General features: G+C 50.9%; 1 long non-coding RNA gene across 2 annotated transcripts in view; it reads left to right on the forward strand.

The window, feature by feature from the left end:
- Positions 1-19,746, forward strand: part of LOC140394830 (uncharacterized) — an 82,955-nt gene extending 63,209 nt beyond the window's left edge. The window contains exons 1-3 of one of the 2 annotated variants that reach the window (XR_011936023.1): positions 5,588-5,711; positions 7,273-7,415; positions 19,420-19,746. This is a non-coding gene — a long non-coding RNA (uncharacterized lncRNA). Of the gene's footprint in view, positions 1-5,587; positions 5,712-7,272; positions 7,416-19,419 lie in introns of those variants that run through there. The other variant, XR_011936022.1, reaches the window with a different exon arrangement.
- The last annotated feature ends 4,395 nt before the right edge of the window (positions 19,747-24,141 follow it).

A 24,141-nucleotide genomic window follows, 5' to 3' on the forward strand; every position in this document is an offset into this window, starting at 1 on the left:
AAAATTAAAGAGCATGGGATTAGGGGTAGTGTATTGAGATGGATAGAAAACTGGTTGGCAGACAAAAAACAGAGTAAGAATTAACGGGTCTTTTTCAAATCGGCATGTAGTTACTAGAGGGGTACCGCAGGGATCGGTGCTGGGACCCCAGCTATTCACAATATATATTAATGATTTAGATGAGGAAATAAAATGTAATATCTCCAAATTTTCAAATGATACCAAGTTGAGTGGGAGGGTGAGTTGTGAGGAGGATGCAGAGATCCTTCAGTGTGATTTGGACAGGTTGAGTGAATGGGCAGATGAATGGCAGGTACAGTATAATTTGGAGAAATGTGAGGTTATCCACTTTGATAGCAAAAACGAGAAGGCAGACCATTATCTGAATGGCCATAAATTAGGAGAGGGGAATGTACAACGAGACCTGGGTGTCCTCGTGCACTAGTCACTGAAGATAAGTATGGAGGAGCAGCAGACGGTAAAGAAGGCAAATGGTATGCTGGTCTTCATTGTGAGAGGATTCAAATACAGGAGCAGGGATGTCTTGCTGCAATTATACAGGGCCTTGGTGAGGCCACACCTGGAATATTGTGTGCAGTTTGATCTCCTTATCTGAGGAAGGATGTTCTTGCTCTAGAAGGGAGTGCAGCGAAGATTTACCAAACTCATTCCTGGGATGGTGGGTCTAACGTATGAGGAGAGATGGAATTGGTTAGGATTATATTCGCTGGAGTTCAAAAGAATGAGGAGGGATCTCATAGAAACCTATAAAATTCTAACAGGGTAGATGCAGGAAGGTTGTTCCCAATGGTGGACATACCCAGAACCAGGGGTTACAGCCTGAGGATATGGGGTAGTCTATTTAGGACCGTGATGAGGAGAACTTTCTTCACCCAGAGAATGGTGAGCCTGTGGAATTCGTTACCTCAGGATGGGAAGGACGTTTCCAGCCACCGCTGTTTGCCGGGCCTGGACGCAGGTGGCAGAGGTGGTCAGCGCCGTGGGCAACACTGTCTGGGCTGGTCCGCAGTGCCAGAAGAAACTGCACAACCTTCTCAGGGTGGCCAGGGTGAGTAGGCAGCACTATGTCCTGAGCACCAACCCCCGTCCCTCACACCCATAGCCCCACCCCCCCCTGACCCGGGTGGAGGCTGAACCCCCACTCTGCACCACATGCTGGCACCCATACCGGCCACTATGGCCAGGTGCCTTGGCCACTGAAGCCACCAGCTCCCCACCCCTGGGCTGCATACGTTGGACTGTCTAATGCTGTGCGTTTACTGTGTCCCTCCCCCGCCAGCAGAAAGCCACTCATAACTGCCAGGAGCAAGAGAATCCTGCAGCCGCTCACCATAATAGAGCAGAGGGCACTGCGCGTGGTCGGCGGGCCCGTGAAAAGGGCAATCGCCGGGGTGGAGGTCATCATCGGCAAGGAAGTAAGACCCCGCTGAGTTGGTGGTTCTCCATGGCATGTGTGTCACCGCCACCCCCAATCACCCCGACACCCACCCTCACACCCGCACCACCCTCACACCCGCACCAACCCACACCTCTGCTTCACCATCACAGCCACATTGGGATGTGGACAGAACAGGGCAGCACCATGCCACCTGGGACACCCGAGCACCAGCCGGATCCATTCGTCCCAGAAGATGGCTGGCAAAAGGGACCCAGGTCACCGGGTGGGGATCACAGCAGGCCACCTTAACTCTTCATGTACCATCTGGGAATCCACCTAGGTGTAGCATTAGGGCCCGTACGGCCAGAAAAGTAGACACCAGTTAAGTTAGAACATAGAACATTACAGCGCAGTACAGGCCCTTCGGCCCTCGATGTTGCGCCGACCTGAGAAACCACTCTAAAGCCCATCTACACTATTCCCTTATCGTCCATATGTCACAGATGCAGGGCATAGTTAAACAATAGGGGCTAGGGCACCAGCCTTTACATATGTATTCACACTAAACACCTGTGCACAATGTTACACCTTACCTCGGTGTTTTGTCAGAAGGGTGTGAGGGGTGGGCTGCTCTGGGCTGGATGCAGAGGGGGTGTGGGGGGAATTGGGCGATGTTGGGGGTTGGCTTGGCCCAGGGACTGAGGTTCAGCCAGCGCTCACCGCTCTGGTGTTGCACCCCCACCCTCCCCTACCTCCACCCCACCAAGAAATCGATGGGACCGTGTGATGGAATGGTCAGCTCGCATGCAGGGCTCACCCAGGTGGATGATGGGAAAGTGCTACCGTGGGCATGAGTCAGATGCGGAACACCAGAGCTCACCCGAAACCGGTTGTCATCATCCTCCATCCCATGGGCCATACCCGCTGTTATTGCCAACTCAGGGCCCCCACCCCATTGTGCAGCATGTAGGTATCATGGAGGTTGTTGCAGGTGGGGAGGGGGCTGGCTGTGGAAATGGGTTGTGTTGCCCGTACCCCTGGACAGATTCCCCGCACCCCCCGTCTAGTCGGTGAACCTGGAGGTGATCAGATGCATTGGCCCTGGTGCACACGTTGTGCAGCCTCCCATGCCTGCCCGAACCCGCGTGCTCCTCGTAGGATGAGGACTGACGCTCATTCTCCTCCTCCAGAACGTTGCCCCTCTGCTGCGCGATGTTGTGGAGGACGCAGCAGGACACCATGATGTGGGTGACCCTCCCCGTGCTATACTTGAGGGTCACTCCAGAGCGGCCCAGGCACCTGAATTGCATCTTCAGGATGCCGAAGCACCGCTCGATCACGCCCCTGGTTGCTGCATGGGTGTTGGTGTAGCGGGTCTCCTCGTCAATCTGTGGCTTCCGGATAGGCGCCATCAGCCACAGCCACAGTGGGTAACCCCAATCCCCAGGAGCCAACTCCCAGCCAGGAGTGTGCCTCAAAGAGGCCAGTAACCTTTGAGTGTGTCAAGATGAAGACGTCTTGCACACTGCCCGGCTATCGGGCACAGATGTGCATGATGCGCATCTCATGGTCACACACCAACTGCACGTTTATCGAGTGGAGCCCCTTTAGGTTTGTGAAGAAAGGCCTGTCATCTGCAGGTGCTCGTAGGGTGACATGTGTCCTGTCGATTACCCCCTGGACCCGGAATGTCGGTGATGAGGCGAACCCACTGCCCGGGCTTGGTCCACATTGAAATGGATGTATTGTGCCGAAAGGACATATAGGGTCTCCGTGAGATCCCGGACAGGTCCTCACTCGGTGCCTTGAAGCACCCTGTGGAGTAGAAGTTCAGATCAACCTTCACCTTGATATCCACCGGGGAGCGAGTGTCCTCCCCCATACCTCTATGGTGCTAGGGGCACCATGATCTGGCAGATATGTCGTACTGTCACCCTGCTCAGCCGGAATCTTCAATGGCATGCCCAGTCTGGCAGGTCCTTTAATGACAGGCACTGCCGATACACATGGGCCTCATGCGGCACCTCCTTTGCACCTCCACCTCGGCCTATTGGGAGGCCGGCTCCCCATCATTAGTGGTTGCCTCCTGTTCCTCTGCAGCAGGCTCCACTGCTGCAGCTTCCTTCTCCTTGAGCAGATCCAACTCATACAGCCTCAGTGCATCCCCCAGGTCTGCGGCAACTAGGAGGAAGGCCACCATTGCTGGTTGTATTTGAAAACCCATTGTCTATCTGCAGGGAGTGAAAGTCCGACATGTTAGCATGGTTAATACCCTCGTCCCCAACCAGGTCCATGGGGCGACACGGTAGCTCCGGTTGGCACTGTGGACCCTGTCCCTACATGTCCCCCCTCCACCATCCCAGCACACCTGGCCCCGTTGGCGCCCAGCACAATGGGGGCCTTTGGCCACGCGCCTGTCCCTGCCGCCTGGGGAACTGTCGGCTGGCGAGTCCCTTGGCAGAAGCATGCTCCAGTGCCCCCATCTGGCGCCCCCCAGTAGGGGCTTCTATGGACATTACCCTTGGGCGGTCCGCGTCATGCCCCAGATTGGGGCATCACGTGACAGATTGGAAGGCGGAGACTGGGGTGCGGGGGTGGGGGCTGGAGTGCGGGGTTGGTGGGGTGGAGAGTGGGACTGGGGTGCGGGTGTTGGTGGGGTGTGGGCACCCATACCGCCAGCGGCACTCTGCAGAACCAGGGGCTAAGGTGAGTGGTCAGTGGGCTGCGCAGCAAGATGGCTGCCTTGCAGGTCATGGCAATGGCGATCCGTGCCCAGACACCGTTCCAGTCCCGTATGGGGTCACCCCGGCCCCACGGCCCATCCCCCTGTCACCCAGCCCCCGGCCCTGGCACAGACCCCCCCCAGCCAGCCCGGTCAGTGTCAGGACCGGCAGCCTCTCCGTGTTCTACCTCCTGTCTTTCCCTCATCAACCATGGCGCCTGCTTCCAAAAGCACAAGTGAACCTCACCGTCGGGAACTCCCCCTGATGGAGGTGGAGGATTGCAGAGGGCCCGGAGAATACCGGGTCAGGCCCGCTGATTGCGATTTGGCGTGAATCCGGCACCCGCCACAATGTCAGCATCAAAACCAATTCTCCGGCCAATTGCCTTTCCCGATTTCGGTGTCAGCCGACAGAGAATTCCACCCATTCAAGAAGCAGTTAGATGTAGAACTTAGAGCGAAGGGGATCAAAGGACAAAAGGATATGGGGGGAGAACGGGATTAGGGTATTGAGTTGGATGATCAGCTATGATCATCATGAATGGCAGAGCAGACTCGAAGGGTTGAATGGCCTCCTCCTACTCCTATTTTCTATGTTTCTACGTTTCTGTGTCCCAACACCAACTCGGGTGCAACGATGCCGTTGAATCATGCCCAGACACTCTGGATGTATTGCCACTCTAGTCTGCTATATGACAGCTAACTCCTATGTGCATCAGACAGTCAGTAGAATCATATGAAATCCCATTATAGTTTTTGGTTGATTTAATAGAATTACAGATCACAAATCTGTTCCGATAGCCAAAAAGTCAACTGCGTTCAGTTCAGTAACATAAAAGGAACAAGTTGTCCTGTGAGTTCAATTATATCTGATTCCTTTGCTCTGCCTATTGTTTTCATGAGCAGCGGGTTCGGAGTGACCTGAACATAACTATCCTGAGCACTTAATCCACCTTTCAAAAGAGTATTACTGCCAATCCCATGACTGCAATTATTCCATGAACATGAGTTTATCTAAAGATTTGCAGAGCTTAAACAGGATTAACTGCAAAGGCATCAGAGTCGCAATTGATAAACATTTGCAGAAGCATGAATTCATTATTACAGAGATCTCTCGCTCATACGTTACCAAGCCTTCTGTCTGGTTATTCCAATTCATTTTATTATCATAATCAAGAAAGAGAGAGAGTTTAAGAGGGTTCTTTCAAGCGTTAACTCAACGATCCTCACGATGGCTTGTGTTGTCGGAACACGCTTTATCTATTACAGGGCTGCAATCCTATTAATGATTTATTGATTTTCACCACCTTAATGCGCGCACTTCACACGCTGCTCTCAGCTCAAAACTGTAACAAATTGGCATGATTGGAAAGTGACTCTTCACTCATAAACTTCAGCGCAGCTTAACAGCATCTATTTAGCAAGCAGGAGTGACTCTATAGGGAAGCCCAGCAGACGAATGTGGCGATGCCTGAAGAGTGGAAACCAGCAACCAAGAAGGGTGCCAAAAAATGCAGTTAAGTCATGGGAAAGATTGGCCAGAAGCGAGGAACGTCGAGGAGCAGGAATTGTGCCAGCTGTATTTAGAAGGTGAGGAGGCAGGTTCCCTTCCACATTGATGCCTCATCCACGGCCAGGAACAATGGTGAACTTTTTTTGGTGATTGATACATTTGAGTGCACCGTGAGGGAAGCTTGACACCCTGTTTCATTACAACAAGCCCTCAATCACCAGCTCCTTACAGTGGAAGAGTTATAGAAATTCCCCTGAAATATATGATTAGTTTTGTTTGCTTTAAGGGGTTTGGGGAATTCCGGTGGTCATTGTGTAGCAGTGGGTTCTATTACTCAAGCTGACCGTTACTTCACTGACCAGGTAGTGACGAGCGGGAATCATGGAGGGAAAAAAGAAAATGAGAGAGAAGAGAAGAGGAAAGAAAAATAAGAAAGACAAATAATCGACATTAGGCTGATGGACTGGTAATTGGATGGGTTAGATTTACCTTGCATGTTGTGTCCAGTTCATACTTGGGCATTTTTTACACATTGCCAGGTAGACACCAGAGTTGTAGCTTGGAATAGCTTGGCTAGGGGCCTGGCAAGTTCTGGAGCACAAGTCTTCAGTCGTACTATTGCTGGAATGTTGTCAGGCCCACAGCTTTTGCAGTATCGAGTGCCTTTAGCTGTTTCTTGATAACAAGTTGAGTGAATGGAATTGGCTGGAGACTGACATCTGTGATGTTGGGACCTGTAGAGGAGGCAGAGATGGGTCATTCACATAACACTTTTGGCTGGAGATTGTTGCAAATGCTTCAGCCTTGTCTTTCGCACTGATGTGCTGGGCTCTCCCATCATTGAGGACAAAGATATTTGTGGAGCCTCCTCCTCCAGTGAATTATTTAAGTGTCCACCAGCATTCACGACTGAATGTGGCAGGACTACAGAGCTTAAGTCTGATCTACTGATTGTGGAATTGTTTAGTCCTGTCCATTACTTGCTGCTTATGCTGTTTGGCAAGTAGTCCTGTATTGTAGCTTCACGCGGTTCACACTTCATGTTTCGGTATGTCTGGTGCTGCTTCTGGCATGCCCTCCTGCACTCTTCATTGGTCCAGTGACAGCCCCCTGGTCTGGTGGTAATGGTAGAGTGGGGGTTATGCTGGGCCATGAGATTGCAGACTGTAGTTGAATACAGAATGCTGCTGAAGGCCCAAAGCACCTCATGGATTCCCAGTCTTCAGTTGCAAGATCTGTTCAAAATCTATCCCATTTAAGATGATGGCAGTGCCACACAACAAGATGGAGGATACCTTCATTGTGAAGAGGGTGCTTTGTGACATTGAACCAAAGTTTTTGCATATTCTGGAGCTTTCCGGACAGCTAAAAGCTCAAATATCCAAGGTCTCATGCTGTGACTTGAACAGGGTATTCTCCTGGTGACATAGTTCAAGCACCTTCCTCAACAGGCAATTATTAAGCCAATTATATTGTCTTTTACCTCATTGCTGTAGGTGGATGCTGTCCATATTTGTCTAATAATGGCACAATAATGAATATTTAAATGTAAAAATAATTTCAATATGTTGCAAAATGCTGGTCTCCTTAATTTAAAGAATAATAATGCTGCAACTGTGTTTTGTTTTAAATTCATAGATTATGGACTGGGTTCACTAAGCCTCTGTGATTCTCTGGCCCTCTGGGCTGGGATTCACGCGGGCGTGGATTGGTAGAAATATTATCCAGCATGGTCCTGACGTGGTGGACCTCAAGATGGGCCAAGGGGGTAGGTAATTAAGGTAGGTGCCCGCCGTGTCCATTGGAGGGCCCCTCTCTACCCCCACAATGCAAATCCTGGTCACCCCCCCACCCACCCCACCAGAGACCTCTACCATAGACACAGTAGCAGGGAACCCCCCTGTTGCAGGGATACCCCCTCCACCCATAGTAGGGACACCCCCCATGCAAAGGACCCCCCCCCCCACAGCAGGGAGACCTCCATAACAGGAACCCCCCATCTAAGAATTAAGTGCTTTCACTTCCTCTTTTTCTCAGCAAAAAGCACTAAACTGGAGGCACGGGATACTGCAAAGTCTATGGGCTCTGACAATATCCCGGCAATAGTACTGAAGACTTGTGCTCCAGAACTTGCCGCACCCCTAGCCACGCTGTTCCAGTATAGCTACAACACTGGCATCTACCCGGCAATGTGGAAAATTGCCCAGGTGTGTCCTGTACACAAGAAACAGGACAAATCCAACCCAGCCAATTACCACCCTATCCGTCTACTCTCCATCATCAGCAAAATGATGGAAGGAGTCATCAACATTGCTATCAAGCAGCACTTAACTCAGCAATAACCTGCTCACGGACGCTCAGTTTGGGTTCCGCCAGGGTCACTCAGCTCCTGACCTCATTACAGCCTTGGTTCAAACCTGGACAGAAGAGCTGAAAGCCAAAGGTGAGGTGAGAGTGACTGCCCTTGACAGCAAGGCAGCATTTGACCGAGTGTGGCATAAAGGAGCCCTAGCTAAACTGGAGTCAATGGGAATCAGGGGGAAAGCACCATTCACGACTCCTCAGATAATGAAGCAGTCCATGTCCAAATGCCACAGGACATGGACAATATCCAGGCTTGGGCTGGCAGTGGCAAGTTATATTCATGCCATACCTTGGCAGGCAATGACAATCTTCTACAAGAGAGGATCTAACAACCGCCCCTTGTCATTCAATGGCATAACCATCGCTGGATCCCCCACAATCCACATCCTGGGGTAACCATTGATCAGAAACTGAACTGGACTAGCCATATTAATACTGTGGCTACCAGGGCAGGTCAAAGGCTAGGAATCCTATTGCAAGTAACTCACCTCCTGACCCCCCCCAAAGCCTGTCCACCATCTACAAGGCAAAAGTCAGGAGTGTAATGGAATACTCTCCACTTGCCTGCTCCAACAACACTCAAGAAGCTTAACGCCAACACCGAGTCTCGTTATACGCGGATGACCTATTGTTATACGTGTCGGACCCAGCGGGGGGGATGATAGAGGTTCTGCGAATTTTGAGGGGGTTCGGGGATTTCTCGGGGTATAGGCTAAACATGGGGAAGAGTGAATTATTTGTGATACATCCAGGGGACCAGAGTAGAGAGATAGAAGGCTTGCCTCTAAGGAAAGTGGAAAGAAACTTCCGATACCTGGGGATTCAGATCGCTAGGAGCTGGGGAACCTTGCACAGACTTAATCTGACACGGTTGGTAGAACAAATGGAGGAGGACTTCAAGAGGTGGGACATGCAGCCTCTATCGCTGGCGGGCAGGGTGCAAGCAATTAAGATGATGGTCCTCCCGAGGTTCTTATTTGTATTTCAATGTCTCCCTATACTAATCACCAAGACCTTTTTTAATAAAATAGACAGGAGCATCACGAGCTTCGTGTGGGCAGGGAAAGTTCCGAGAGTAAGGAGGGGGTTCCTTCAGCGTAGTAGGGACAGAGGAGGATTGGCACTACTGAACTTGGGCGATTACTATTGGGCCGCCAATGTGGCAATGATACGTAAATGGATGATGGAGGGTGAGGAAGCGGCGTGGAAAAGACTGGAGAGAAGTCCTGTAAAGGGACGAGTTTAGAGGCGCTGGTGACGGTGCCGCTACCGATCTCACCTAAAAAGTTTACCACGAACCCGGTGGTGGCGGCAACATTGAATATCTGGGGACAGTGGAGGCGACAGAGAGGGGTGCGGGGAGCCCTGGTGGGGTCCCCAATCAGGAACAACCATAGGTTCGCCCCAGGAAGAATGGATGGAGGATTTCAGAGCTGGTACCAGTTGGGAATTAGGAGGGTGGGAGATTTATTTATAGATGGGACTTTTGCGAGCTTGGGAGCATTGGAGGAAAAGTATAAGTTGCCCCGGGGAAATTTCTTGAGATATATGCAGGTGAGGGCGTTTACTAGACAACAGGTGAGGGAATTTCCGTTGCTCCCGACACAGGGGATACAGGACAGGGTGCTTTCAGGGGTGTGGGTCGGAGAGGGCAAGGTGTCAGAGATTTACCGAGAGATGAGGGAAGAGGGGGAGAAGTCGGTGGGCGAACTAAAAGGAAAGTGGGAAGAAGAACTAGGGGAGGAGATAGAGGAGGGTATGTGGGCTGATGCCCTAAGCAAGGTAAATTCCTCTTCCTCATGCGCCAGGTTTAGCCTGATTCAATTTAAGGTGCTACATAGAGCACACATAACGAGAGCAAGATTGAGCAGGTTCTTTGGGGTGGAGGACAAATGTGGGAGGTGTGGCGGGAGCCCGGCAAACCACGCACATATGTTTTGGGCGTGCCCGGCACTGGAAGGGTATTGGAAGGGAGTGACGGGAGTGATTTCGCGGGTGGTGAAGGCCCGGGTCAAACCAGGCTGGGGGTTAGCTCTATTTGGAGTTGCGGAAGAGCCGGGAGTGCAGGAGGCGAAAGAGGCCGACGTTGTGGCCTTTGCGTCCCACGTAGCCCGGCGCAGGATCCTACTCATGTGGAAGGAGGCGAAACCCCCCGGACTGGAGGCCTGGGTAAATGATATGGCGGGGTTCATTAAACTGGAGCAGATAAAGTTTGCCCTGAGAGGATCGGCTCAAGGGTTCACCAGGCGGTGGCAGCCATTTCTCGACTACCTCGGGGAACGTTAGAGGGAAGACAGATGACCAGCAGCAGCAACCCAGGGGGAAGGGGGGGGGTGGAGGGGGAGGGGGGGGTTTAGTTTAGTTTAGGTCAAAGATAAAGGGGTTTTGTTACTTGTGTATTGTAAAAAATTTCTGTATTATTGTTGCGTTTGCTTTGTAAGAGGGGAAAAATTGTTGTTTGGGAAAAAAATTTCAATAAAACATATTTTTTAAAAAAAGAAGCTTAACGCCATCCAGGACAAAGCAGCCCGCTTGATTGCTCTTCCTTCCACAAATATTCAAATCCTCCACCACCGACAAACAGTGGCAGCCATGTGTACCATCTATAGTTGCCACCCAGGTTGAGAGGGTTGTTAAGAAGGCGTACGGTGTGTTAGCTTTTATTGGTAGAGGGATTGAGTTTCGGAGCCATGAGGTCATGTTGCAGCTGTACAAAACTCTGGTGCAGCCGCATTTGGAGTATTGCGTGCAATTCTGGTCGCCGCATTATAGGAAGGATGTGGAAGCATTGGAAAGTGAACAGAGGAGATTTACCAGAATGTTGCCTGGTATGGAGGGAAGATCTTATGAGGAAAGGCTGAGGGACTTGAGGCTGTTTTCATTAGAGAGAAGAAAGTTAAGAGGTGACTTAATTGAGGCATACAAGATGATCAGAGGATTTGATAGGGTGGACAGTGAGAGCCTTTTTCCTCGGATGGTGACATAGCTTTAAATTGAGGGGAGATAGATATAAGACAGATGTCAGAGGTAGGTTCTTTCCTCAGAGAGTAGTAAGGGCGTGGAATGTCCTGCTTGCAACAGTAGTGGACTCGCCAACACGAAGGGCATTCAAATGGTCATTGGATAGACATATGGACGATAAGGGAATAGTGTAGATGGGCTTTAGAGTGGTTTCACAGGTCGGCGCAACATCGAGGGCCAAAGGGCCTGTACTGCGCTGTAATGTTCTATGTTCTATAAGATGCACTGCAGTAACTCACCAAGGTTCCTTGGACAACACCTTCCAAACCCACGACCACTACCATCTAGAAGGACAAGAGCAGCAGATACCTGGGAACCTGGAGGTTCTCCTCCAAGTCACTCATCATCCTGACTTTGAAATATATCGCCATTCCTTCACTGTCGCTGGGGCAACATCCTGGAACTCCCTCCCTAACAGCACAGTGGGTGTACCTAAAACCTCAAGAACTGCAGCGGTTCAAGAAGGCAACTCACCACCACCTTCTGAAGGGCAACTAGGGATGGGTAATAAATGCTGGCCTAACCAGTGACACCCATATCCAGTCGATGAGTTTGTTTAAAAATGGCAGCCTGATAGCAGGATTCGTGACCAAATCCCTTGCAGTGCCCGCCATGCATACATTTGCAGGGGCAGCACGGTGGGACAGTGGTTAGCATTGCTGCCTCAAGGCGCCGAAGTCTCAGGTTCGATCCCGGCTCTGGGTCACTGTCCGTGTGGAGTTTACACATTCTCCCCTAATTTGCGTGGGTTTCGCCTCCACAACACAAATATGTGCAGGTTAGGTGGATTGGCCACTCTAAATTGCCCCTTAATTGCAAAAAAAATTAATTGGGTACTCTAAATTTAAGAAAGAAAATGCATACATTTGCAGGGCAATGGACACTGAATTGCTTCTGGGTGCCTCTCCCAGCGCCAGCGTGAAACATAAGCAATTCAGCTCCAGCAGGAGAACATAGGGCGGGATTCTCCGATTGCTGACGCTGAAATCGCCTTCAGCAGTTGGCCGGAAAATCCGTTTGTATGCCAGAATCAGGGGTAGCGCCATTTTTAGGATGCTGCACCCCCTGAAAAACAGGGTACTCGAGGAGTACGCGGCACGCCTTTGGGATGGTCTCAGGACATCACCTGAGGCCCTCCCCCGATGCTCTGCCCTCGATGGGCCGACTTCTCGACGGCGTGCGGCGTGTCCTCTCAATTTTCAGGGACCTTGCGTGGCGGCTGCGGACTGTGTCCAGCGCCGCCATCGTCGGGGCGGGGGGGGGGGGAGGGGAGCCGTTCCGCTGGCAGGAGGGCTTCGGCGGGGACGGGGGGAACTGGTGGGGGTGTGGCCCGGGGGTGGTGAGGGGGGTTACGGGGGGCACTATCTGGCAGGTCAGGTCCACGCGCGGCCGGCGCCATGTTGTATGGCACAACCGCCGCAAGCTGCCGCCGTGCGCATGCGGGACCACGGACACGGCCATTCTCCGTCCGTATCTGCATGTAAAGTGGGCTTTACGTGGCACGGCTGCTAGCCCCCCATTGGGCGGAGCATCGATGCAGGGGCGCCGCCGACTTTTTGGTCATAAGACCAGACGCTTCCTCTGGACATAGCTGCAAAGTCAGAGAATCCAGCCCATTGTCTCCCAAATAGGGAATCCTGCCCTTTATGTTGTCAGTTTAGATCATTTTTGCTACATAACCAAATGGAAACTCCAAACTCTTATTTCAACACTTCCACCAGGAAAATGCAGAAAAAGTAACAAAAGCAGTATACCGACTACATTGGCAGATGCAAAAGTCGGCATATGACAATGGAACTGTATAGAACACTGGTGAGGTAACAACTGCAGTATTGTGTTCAGTTCTGGCCACCACATTACAGGAAGGATGTATGGAACAGCCACCGCAGAGAGAGTGCAGAGAAGATTCACTAGAATGTTTCCAGAGTTGGGGAATTGCAGCTACGAGGAGAGGTTGGAGAGGGTGAGGTTGTTTTCCTTGGAAGAGAGGAGGCTGAGAGGGTGACATGATTGAAGTATACAAAATTGTGAGGGGTAGAGATAGAGTAGACAGGTGTAATCAGTTTCCCGTGGCAGAGAGTTCAAAAGCCAGGGGTCATAGATTCAAGCTAAGTGGCAGAAGGGTTAGAGGGGATGATATGCCATCAATGAACACACGACGAGTGGTGAACGTAACTGAGGCTTTAATAAATTAAACAGAAAGCCTCCTGGCCTCTGATCCCGAACTGGATCAGAGGCGAAGACCAGCCAGCTTTGTACCGGCCCAAGGGGAGGCGGAGTCATCGGCAGTGGTTTACCATACTACACATAATACAGTGGCCTTTACCACAATACACATATTATACATTGCAGTAGTTTACCACATTCACCCCCTGTTAAAAAAAGAGTCCAGCGGAGGTGAAGTGGACTTAAAGATCAAGTCTGCCGGGGGCCTTGACCTTCCGCCGTGATCGCCTCAGTCCTGGCTGTGGTGTGGGCACCGGTGTCGAGACCTGCGCGTCCCGGAGTGTGTTGTCCTCTTCTTCACCCAGTTGTTGAGATGGTGGAGGGGGTGGGGTGGGCGGTGTATGGGCGGGGGCGGTGGAGATGGTCACCGGTGGGCCCGCGGGTGCTAGTTCTTGAGGTAAGTGGGTAGAGGTGGGGGGAACGGTGTAGGGTCGGGGGTGGTGGTGTTGGTCACTGGGGAACCTGCAGGTGCCAAATCCCGAAGGGAGATTGTGTCCTGTTGCCCGTCCTGATGTGCCACATAGGCATATTGTGGATTGGCATGGAGGAGCAGGACCTTCTCGACAAGAGGATCTGATTTATGACTCCTCGCATGCTTCCGGAGGAGGACGGGAGCGAGACCCCGGAGGTGGACTTCCCAGGGAAGGCAAACATACGTTCGTGAGGGGTTTCGCTGGTGGCAGCGCACAGGAGCGACCGGATAGAGTGGAGCGCATCGGGAAGGACCTCCTGCCAGCGGGAGACTGGGAGACTTCTAGAACGTAAGGCCAGGAGGACGGCCTTCCAGACCATCGCGTTCTCCCTCTCCACCTGTCCGTTGCCCCGGGGGTTGTAGTTGGTCGTCCTGCTGGAGGCGATGCCCTTGCTAATCAGGAACTGACGCAACTCGTCGCTCATGAAGGAGGAACCTCGATCACTAAGGATGCAGGTGGGGAACCCGAACAGGGTGAAAAGACTTTGCAGGGCCTTGATGACGGTGGCGGGGTCATGTCAGAGCATGGGATGGCAAAAGGGAATCTTGAGTGTTCGTCAACAATGCTGAGGAAGTACAGGTTACGGTCAGTGGAGGGGAGGGGCCCTTTGAAGTCCATGCTGAGGCGCTCAAAGGGGCGAGAGGCCTTTACCAGGTGCGCCCTGTCTGGCGGATAGAAGTGCGGTTTGCACTCCGCGCAGATCTGGCAGTCCCTGATCACGGTCCTGACCTCCTCGATGGAGTGATGCGCAATCAATTGCACAAAGACGCAGATTGGGTACAACTGTGGCTTTATTGCAGTCAGATGCATGGCCTCCTGCTGCAGCTGGCGAAATGGCAGAGCAATGGAGGTCACGCATATTTATACAGACCTTAGTGGGCGGAGCCAGCCGACAGGGGCTACCGGCGAACCTGTAGTGCAGGTCTTACCTTACATCCCATAATACAGTGGTTCACCACATGGAGTAAGGCAGGTTGCGAGCCTTGATAAAGTGAAAAAAACGGGTGACCCCCGGGTGACAGGGCGATGTGGAGGGCCCGAAGCCGGTCTACTTGTGCGCTGGCACATGTACCGCGGGAGAGGGCATCTGGGGGCTCATTGAGATTCCCAGGTCGATACAAGATATCGTAATTATAGGTGGAGAGCTCGATCCTCCACCTCAAGATCTTGTCGTTCTTAATCTTGCCCCGCTGTGTATTATTGAACATGAAGGCAACCGACCGCTGGTCAGTGAGGAGAGTGAATCGCCTGCCGGCAGGTAATGCCTCCAGTGTCGCACAGCTTCTACGATGGCTTGGGCTTCCTTTTTGACGGAGGAGTGTCGAATCTCGGAGGCGTGGAGGGTACGGGAGAAGAAAGCCATGGGCCTGCCCGCCTGGTTGAGGGTAGTGGCCATGGCAAAGTCCGCCGCATCGCTCTCCACCTGGAATGGAATGGACTCGTCCACAGCGTGCATCGCGGCTTTGGCAATATCTGCCTTGATGCGGTTGAAGGGCAGGCGGGCCTCAGCCGGCAGGGGAAAAATGGTGGATTTAAAAAGTGGACGGGCCTTGTCTGCATAATTGGGGACCCACTGGGCATAGTAGGAGAAGAACCCCAGGCATCTCTTCAGGGCTTTGGGGCAGTGGGGGAGGGGGAGTTCCAGGAGGGGGCGCTTGCGGTCGGGGTCAGGCCCTAGGACTCCGTTTTCCACAACGTAGCCAAGGATAGCTAGGCGGGTTGCGCGGAAAACACATTTTTCCTTATTGTAGGTGAGTTTCAGGAATTTAGCGGTGTGGAGGAAGTACCGGAGGTTTTCGTCATGGTCCTGCTGGTCATGGCCGCAGATGGTGACATTATCTAAGTACGGGAACGTGGCCCGCAGCCCGCACTGGTCAACCATTCGGTCCATTTCCCGTTGGAAGACCGAGACGCCATTGGTGACGCCGAAGGGAACCCTGAGGAAGTGGTCGAGGCGGCCATCTGCCTCAAAGGCAGTGTATTGGTGGTCCACCGGGTGGATAGGGAGCTGGTGGTACGCAGACTTCAAGTCAACTGTGGAGAAGACTCGATCCTGCGCAGTCTGGTTGACCGTTTCAGATATGCGGGGGAGGGGGTACGCATCGAGCTGCGTGTACCGGTTAATGGTCTGACTGTAGTCTATGACCATCCGGTGCTCCTCCCCAGTCTTGACGACCACCACTTGGGCTCTCCAGGGGCTGGTACTAGCCTCAATGATCCCCTCTCGTAGGAGTCGCTGGACCTCCGACCTGATAAAGGTCCTATCCCGGGCACTGTATCGTCTGCTCCTAGTAGCAATGGGCTTACAGTCTGGGGTGAGGTTAGCGAAGAGCGAGGGTGGGACAACCTTAAGGGTCGCGAGGCTACAGACGGTGAGGGGTCCGACGAACTTTAAAGTAAGGCTCTGGAGGTGGCACTGGAAGTCGAGCCCCAGTAATAGTGCAGCGCAGAGATGGAGAAGGACGTAGAGTTTGAAGTGGCTGTTTAGCACAGGGCTAAATCGCTGGCTTTGAAAGCAGACTAAGGCAGGCCAGCAGCACGGTTAGATTCCCGTAACAGCCTCCCTGAACAGGCGCCGGAATGTGAAATTACTTTTCACAGTAACTTCATTTGAAGTCTACTTGTGACAATAAGCGATTTTCATTTCATTTTCAAGTTAGTGTACCCTACGCCTTGTACGGTAAGGGTCGCGACACAGTACCCCAGGATTTCTACTGCATGTGATCCGGAAGCCAGGAAAATTTTCTGGGTCGCGGGTATGATTGAGAGGGAGCAGTGCCTTACCTTATCTGGATGTATGAAGCTGTCTGTGCTCCCGGAGTCGAAAAGGCAGGCCGTCTCGTGCCCGTTGATCCAGACGGTCATCGTAGATTTAGTGAGGTGATGATGCCGGGACTGGTCGAGCGTGATGGAGGTGAGCTTCGGAAGGTGATGGGTAGGCCGGCCGGAGGTCGCAGCGGCCAGCGTATGATCGGGTGAGCAGGGCTCCCGGGAGGCTGCGGAGTGGTCCCAAGATGGCGGTCCCCATGGGTCGCGCATGGCGGGTGGCATCGGAGATGGCGTCAAAGATGGCGGCCCCCATGAGTCGCACGTGGCGGTCGAAATCGAAGATGGCGCCCACAGATCGCACATGGCGGGTGGCGCGGCAGCTGGGGGCAGCCCCGACAGGCAGCAGGCAGCGCTGCTGGGCCTAGAAGCTTTAGGGAGAGATCGGGCCTGGCTGGCTTTCGCAAAGTGGCCCTTCCACTCACACCCGTTGCAAGTCGCATTCCATGCAGGGCAGCGTTGTCTGGGATGATTACCCTGGCCGCAAAAATAGCCTGATAAAGGTCCTATCCCGGGCACTGTAGCAATGGGCTTACAGTCCGGCTTGCGCCGCACCTGAGTTGGATGATGGCGGCGCCCACGAAGTCCATGAGGGTGCCGGGCGGTCGGAGGTGTAGGCCTCCATGTTCTGGAAGGCCACCTCCAGCGAGTTTGAGAGCTGCACTGTCTCTGGGAGGCTGAGTGTCCCCCCTTCGAGCAATCGCTGGCGGATGTAGTTTGATTTCATGCCTGCGACATAAGCGTCCCTGACCAACAGCTCCGTGTGTTGGGTAGCCGATACCGCCCGGCAATCACAGTTCCGGCAGAGTAGCCGCAAGGCACGCAGGAATTCTGCTAGTGATTCCCCAGGGCGTTGTTGTCTCGTGGCGAGAAGGTGCCTAGCATACACCTTGTTCACAGACTTAACATAGTGTGCCTTCAGCAGCATTATCGCCTCCGTATATGAGGGGGCGTCCCTGATGAGAAGAAAGACTTGCGGGCTCACCCGTGCGTAGAGGATCTGCTTCTTTTGGAGGTCGGTGAAGTGTTCGGTGAAGGATCCGAGGTACGCTTCGAAGCAGCTTAGCCAGTGCTCGAATGTTGCAATGGTGTCAGCTGCCTGTGGGTCCAGCTCCAGGCGATCAAACTTGAGTGACAAATTCATATTAGATGTTTAGTGTATTAAATTGATATACCATCAATGAACACGCGACGAGTGGTGAACGTAACTGAGGCTTTCATACACTAAACAAAAAGCCTCCTGGCCTCTGATCCCGAATTTATACATGAGCCCGAGGGGAGGCGGATCCATCGGCAGTGATTTACCATACTACACATAATACAGTGGCCATTTACCACAATACACGGTATTATACATTACAGTAGTTTACCACAGGGGACATGAGGAAAAACATTTTTACGCAGAGGGTGGGGGTGTCTGGAATTCGCTGCCTGAGTTGGTGCTTGGAAGCAGAGACCCTAAACTCTTTTAAGAAGTACCTGTATCTGCACCTTAAGTGCTTAATGCTGCAGGGCTATGTGCTGTGTGCAGGAAGATGGGATTAGAAAGAGCACCTGGGTGTCTTTGAGTTGGCATGGACAAGTTAGGCTGAATAGCTATTTCTATGGGTCTATTCTATTAAGCACAATGTCACAGGGGTGGGGGGTAATATTGACTATGTTTGATAGTGTGAGACCAGCCTCTGGAAATGATGTGAACTCTCAGACAAAATCACCATTGCCCTGTTTTTGTTCAAACTTTGCAGTGGACCTACCTCCTCTCCTGCCTCACTGTTTATTCATTGGGTGACACGGTCCTTAAAGGGACAGGAAAATGCAAAGTGGCTACAAGAATTTCCACGTGCTCTGATTGGATTTTTGAACAGCCTTTTCCAGTCTCCCTGCCTCACCGCATCTTTATTCCTAAAATTACGTGGTGCTGAAAGAAATAGGATATGACTGATTTGCCATTTGCCAGGCCGTCTGTACTAATCTGCTCTAATACTTACTCAGCAGTAGTATGTGCGGATTGATGTTTATTACTTACAAATCTCCGGGGCCCAGCCATCTTATTGGTCTGATCAGTTCATCAGGTCTACAACACGGCCATCAATCTCTCCTGAACCTTGCTGTGCCGATGCTCTGATTAGCTGATCTGTCAGCGCCCCAGTGATGTCAGTGGAGGGATGGGTAAACCTGATAAAAGAGACTGCATCTCCCTTTTTTTAAATCTGTCCCATGTGAACTGTTATTTAAACGCTTTGGTGATAAATGTACAGAGCAAGCAAAATGTTTCAGAATGCGTTGATCCTTGTTCTATTATCTCCTTTGCATGAGCGGTGGGGCAGTTATTACAGTTCTCAAGAAAGAGGAATGAAGCATCTCTGATGAAGATTTAGTGCTGAAACATTGACCGTGTCTCTGCTGGATCTTTCCTTTCCCCTTGCTGTTAATCTTACTTCTGTTCATGCGTGTGTGTGTCCAGTGTGTGTGTGTATGTGTCCAGTGTGTGTGTATGTGTCCAGTGTGTCCGTGTGTCCAGTGTGTGTGTGTGTCCAGTGTGTGTGTCCAGTGTGTGTCTGTGTCCAGTGTGTGTGTCCAGTGTGTGTCTGTGTCCAGTGTGTGTGTGTCCAGTGTGAGTGTGTGTGTCCAGTGTGTGTGTGTGTCCAGTGTGTGTGTGTGTCCAGTGTGTGTGTGTCCAGTGTGTGTGTGTGTGTGTGTGTCCAGCGTGTGTGTGTGTCATGTGAGAATACCTTTAAGACATGGATGTTTAAGCAATGTACCTTTAAGAAAACAGTGATGTCAGAGAGTGGGTGGAGCTGAGGTCAGGTCAGCCATTTTGCAGTTTAGTTTTGCAGTTGGAAAAAGCAGTTTGTGTGTGTCTGTGTGTTTCCAGAGAGCTGCAGGAAGAAAGCAAGGCGCTGGAGCTGAAGTCAACCAAGCTAATATATCTCTGCCATTCTACAGAAAATATATGTATCCTTTAACCTGATGTGATTCTGTTTAAAGGTGTTAAATCTCTTGGAAGTTTGAAGGAACATTTTAAGGAGTTATTTACTGCTGCAATATTTTCTGAGTTATCTTTGAAGTAAGGGGTGTTAAGAGATCCAATGTTTATTTAAGATGTTAAGTTGAGTTCATGGAATAAACAGTGTTTTGTGCTTTAAAACCCACGTGTCCATAATTGTAATCCCACACCTAAGGAAAAAGCCGTGTGCTAGGAAAAGCAACAAATATATTAAAGGGAGAGGTTGGTTGAATTCCATGATACATTTTGGGGTTCTGAAAACGCCTCGCCCATAAGTGTATTTCCAGTGTGTGTGCGTGTGTCCAGTGTGTGTGTGTGTGTCTAGTGTGCGTGTGTGTCTAGTGTGCATGTGTGTCCAGTGTGCGTGTGTGTCCAGTGTGTGTGGGTACAGTGTGTGCCCAATGTGTGTGTGTGTGTCCAGTGTGTGTGTGAATGTCCAGTGTGTGTGTCCAGTGTGTGCGTGTGTGTTTGTGTGTGTCCAGTGTGTGTGTGTCCAGTGTGTGTGTCCGGTGTGTGTGTGTGTCCAGTGTGTGTGTGTGTGTCATGTGTGTGTGTGTCCAGTGTGTGTGTGTGCCCAGTGTGTGTGTGTCCAGTGTGTGTGCCCACTGTGTGTTTGTGTCCAGTGTGTGTGTGTGTGTGTGTGTATGTCCAGTGTATGTGTGTGGGCCCAGTGTGTGTGTATGTGTCCAGTGTGTGTGTGTCCAGTGTGTGTGTGTCCAGTGCGTGTGTGTGTCCATAGTATGTGTGTGTGTCCAGTGTGTGTGTGTGTCCAGTGTGTGTGTGTGTGTCCAGTGTGTGTGTGTCCAGTGTGTGTGTGTGCGTCCAGTGTGTGTGCCCAGTGTGTGTGTCCAGTGTGTGTGCCCACTGTGTGTTTGTGTCCAGTGTGTGTGTGTCCAGTGTGTGTGTGTCCAGTGTGTGTGTGTCCAGTGTGTGTGTGTCCAGTGTGTGTGTGTGTCCAGTGTGTGTGTGTGTCAAGTGTATGTGTGTGTCCAGTGTGTGTCCGTGTGTCCAGTATGTGTGTCCAGTGTGTGTGTGTCTCCAGGATGTGTGTGTGTCCAGTGTGTGTGTGTCCAGTGTGTATGTGTGCGTGTGTCCAGTGTGTGCTTGTGTCCAGTGTGTGCTTGTGTCAAGTGTGTGCATGTGTCAAGTGTGTGCGTGTGTCCAGTGTGTGCGTGTGTCCAGTGTGTGTGTGTCCAGTGTGTGTGTGTGTGTCCAGTGTGTGTGTGTGTCCAGTGTATGTTTGTGGGCCCAGTGTGTGTGTGTGTCCAGTGTGTGTGTGTTTCCAGTGTGTGTGTTTCCAGTGTGTGTGTGTCCAGTGTGTGTGTCCAGTGTGTGTGTGTCTCCAGTATGTGTGTGTGTCCAGTGTGTGTGTGTCCAGTGTGTGTGTGTGCGTGTGTCCAGTGTGTGCTTGTGTCCAGTGTGTGTGTGTGTCCAGTGTGTGTGTGTGTCCAGTGTGTGCGTGTGTCCAGTGTGTGTGTGTCCAGTGTGTGTGTGTGTGTGTGTGTGTCCAGTGTGTGTGTGTGTCCAGTGTGTGTCCAGTGTATGTTTGTGGGCCCAGTGTGTGTGTGTGTGTGTGTGTCCAGTGTGTGTGTGTGTTTCCAGTGTGTGTGTGTCCAGTCTGTGTGTCCAGTGTGTGTGTGTGTCCAGTGTGCATGTGCGTGTGTGTCCAGTGTGCATCAGTGTCCAGTGTGCATGTGCATGTGCAGTGTGTGTGTCCAGTTTGCGTGTGTGCCCGTGTCCAGTATGTGTGTGTGTCCAGTGTGCGTGTGTGTCCAGCGTGCGTGTGTGTCCAGCGTGCGTGTGTGTCCAGTGTGTTTGTGTGTCCAGTGTGCTTGTGTGCATATGTTTGTTTGTCTGAGTGCATTGTGTATGCAGCCTCACAACTCTTTATCCCCTGACAGCACAAGACAACACCGAGCCATGACACTGCGGCCCCAGGTTTTCTGCTTGCTCATTAACCAGGTACCAAACTCCGATTTACATTCACATGTAAAACAAGTAATGAATTCAGGGTATTCACAAGAAAGGTTTGTCCCGCAGAGAGGCCACCTTATTTGATCCACAGTGCCCCTTATATGATTTGTCTTTTGGACACATCTTGAACAAATTCAATTTAAACACAAATACTCCCCTCTCCAAGCCCAGGCACAGCAATATGAACAAGTTCCCAGCTGATCTGCCTTTCAGTAATACAATTTGTGTGTTGAAATTATTGTTTTTTGGCCACAGTCAAGGTCAGTAATGAGATGTAAGCTCAAGATGAAGGGTCCCTCCCATCCCAGTTGATTTGACATTGTAGTCTTGTTAACATTCATTTTTAGGGTAAGGGCTGAATCATCTCAAATTAGAAACAAGGTCGTTTGTGCAGTTGGTTTTTAAAATCTGCCTTTTTGTGATGTATGTGATTCATATATTGTGGATGTATATATATCATATATGTACATATATATATATGTATTTTTCTATATATATGTATATATATATATATATCGGCCCTATCCTCTAGAATTGTATCCCTAAATCTCCACCTCTCTAACTCCATGTCTGGCTTTAAGCCATTTCAGAAATTCTGCCGCTTTGTCCATGTTTTTGGTCACCATCCCGATATCGCCTTCTTTGGTTTGCGGTCAATTTTTAGCCTGATTACATATCCCTGAAGCCCCTCGGAGTATTTTATTACTTCAGAGGCCCTATATAAATGCAAATTTTTGTGGTGTTCCCACAGCTCCCGTGAGGCAAGAAAGCTTTGCCACAGAAGGTAAACCAGATCTTTATTTGTATTTTGAGACAGTCAACATGTATCACCTGTGATTAAGGAGCAAGGTGGGCTTGTAAACTGTGCCTTTGAGAATCAGAAAAGGATTTTCAGCTGGCTAATGCAATCTAGTAACTTGTGGTGCAGCACACCATCAAGGTTGAAAAGATAATTGAAAGGAGACTAGGTATATTGAAAAAAACGTGTTCAGATCTTGCGTATGTTCACAGTGTAGGGTTACATGTATACGTCGGCAAATGTCAAGAAGGACGTGTGCGTGGAAGTGGATATTTGTGTGCGTGTGTGCTGTGCATGTACATGTGTGTGTGTGGAAGTGTTTGTGTCTACATAGAAGTGTTTGTATATGTGTAGAAGTGTTTTTGTTGCATGTATGTGTATAAACCTTTCACAGTAACTTCATTGCATTGTTAATGTAAGCCTACTAGTGACAATAAAGATTATTATTAAAAGTGTGTGTGTATGTCTGAGTGTGTGCGTGTGTGTCTGTGTCAAGCGTATGTCTGTGTGCCTGTGTGTAAAGCGTATGTCTGTGTAAAGTGTGTGTCTGTGTGTAAAGCGTATGTCTGTGTGTAAAGTGTGTGTCTGTGTGTAAAGCATATGTCTGTGTGTAAAGTGTGTGTCTGTGTGTAAAGCGTATGTCTGTGTGTAAAGTGTGTGTCTGTGTGTAAAGCGTATGTCTGTATGTAAAAGTGTATATGTGTGTGATCGATTGAACAAAGACTAGAGTTGGACACAACTGAGGCTTTATTGCTCTAAGATGTGTGGCCTCCCACAGCAGCTGGCGAAATGGCTGCTGAATGGAGGACACGCATATTTATACTCTGTCTACTGGGCGGAGCCAGCAGGCAGGGACTACCAGTGAACCTGTAGTACAGGTCCTACCTCACATCACCTAATATAGGTGCAACAGTGGTTTACCACAGTGTGTGTGCCACAGAGTTTTTACAGCACGGAAAAGTGCCCTTGGGCCCACTGTGTCCGTGCCGCCCATCAAGCATCAAGCTACTCGCATCCCATTTCCTCTCACTTGGCCTCGTGTGCTACGGCATATCAAGTGCTCATCGAAACACTTCTTAAATGTTGTGAGGGTTCCAGCCTCTAGCATCCTTTCAGGCAGTGAGTTGCAGATTCCAACCACTCTCTGGGTGAAAAGGTTTCCCCTCACATCCCCTCTAAACTTGCTGCCTCTTACCTCAAATTTATGCCCACCCCTCCGCCTCCCCCTCCACTCAGCCATCTCTGTTCTAAGGAAAACAATCTCAACCCATCCAGACGTGATAGCGGAATCACTCCAGCCCAGGCAACATCCTGGTGAATCTCCTCTGCACCCTCCCTAGTGCAATTACTTCCTTCCGAAGGTGTGGTAACCAGAACTGCACACAGTTCTCCGGCTGTGGCCTAGTGAGCGTTTTATACGGCTCCAACATTATCTCCCTGCTCTTATATTCGATACCCTGGCTAATAAAGGCAAGTATCCCATATGTCTCCTTAACCACCTTATCTACCTGTGCGGCTGCCTTCAGGGATCTGTGGACATACACCCCAAGGTCCCTCTGATCCTCTGTACTTCCTTGGATCCTACCATTCATTGTATGTTCCCTTGCCTTGTTAGTCCTCCCAAAATGCATTACCTCACACTTTTCGGGGTTAATAATAATAATAATAATCACTTATTGTCACAAGTAGGCTTCAATGAAGTTATGTGAAAAGCCCCTAGTCCCCACATTCCGGCGCCTGTTCGGGGAGGCTGGTACAGGAATTGAACCCGCGCTGCTGGCATTGTTCTACGTTACAAGCCAGCTGATTAGCCCACT

The sequence above is a fragment of the Scyliorhinus torazame genome, chromosome 18, assembly GCF_047496885.1.
Source record: "Scyliorhinus torazame isolate Kashiwa2021f chromosome 18, sScyTor2.1, whole genome shotgun sequence".
In the NCBI taxonomy this organism is placed as follows: Eukaryota; Metazoa; Chordata; class Chondrichthyes; order Carcharhiniformes; family Scyliorhinidae; genus Scyliorhinus; species Scyliorhinus torazame.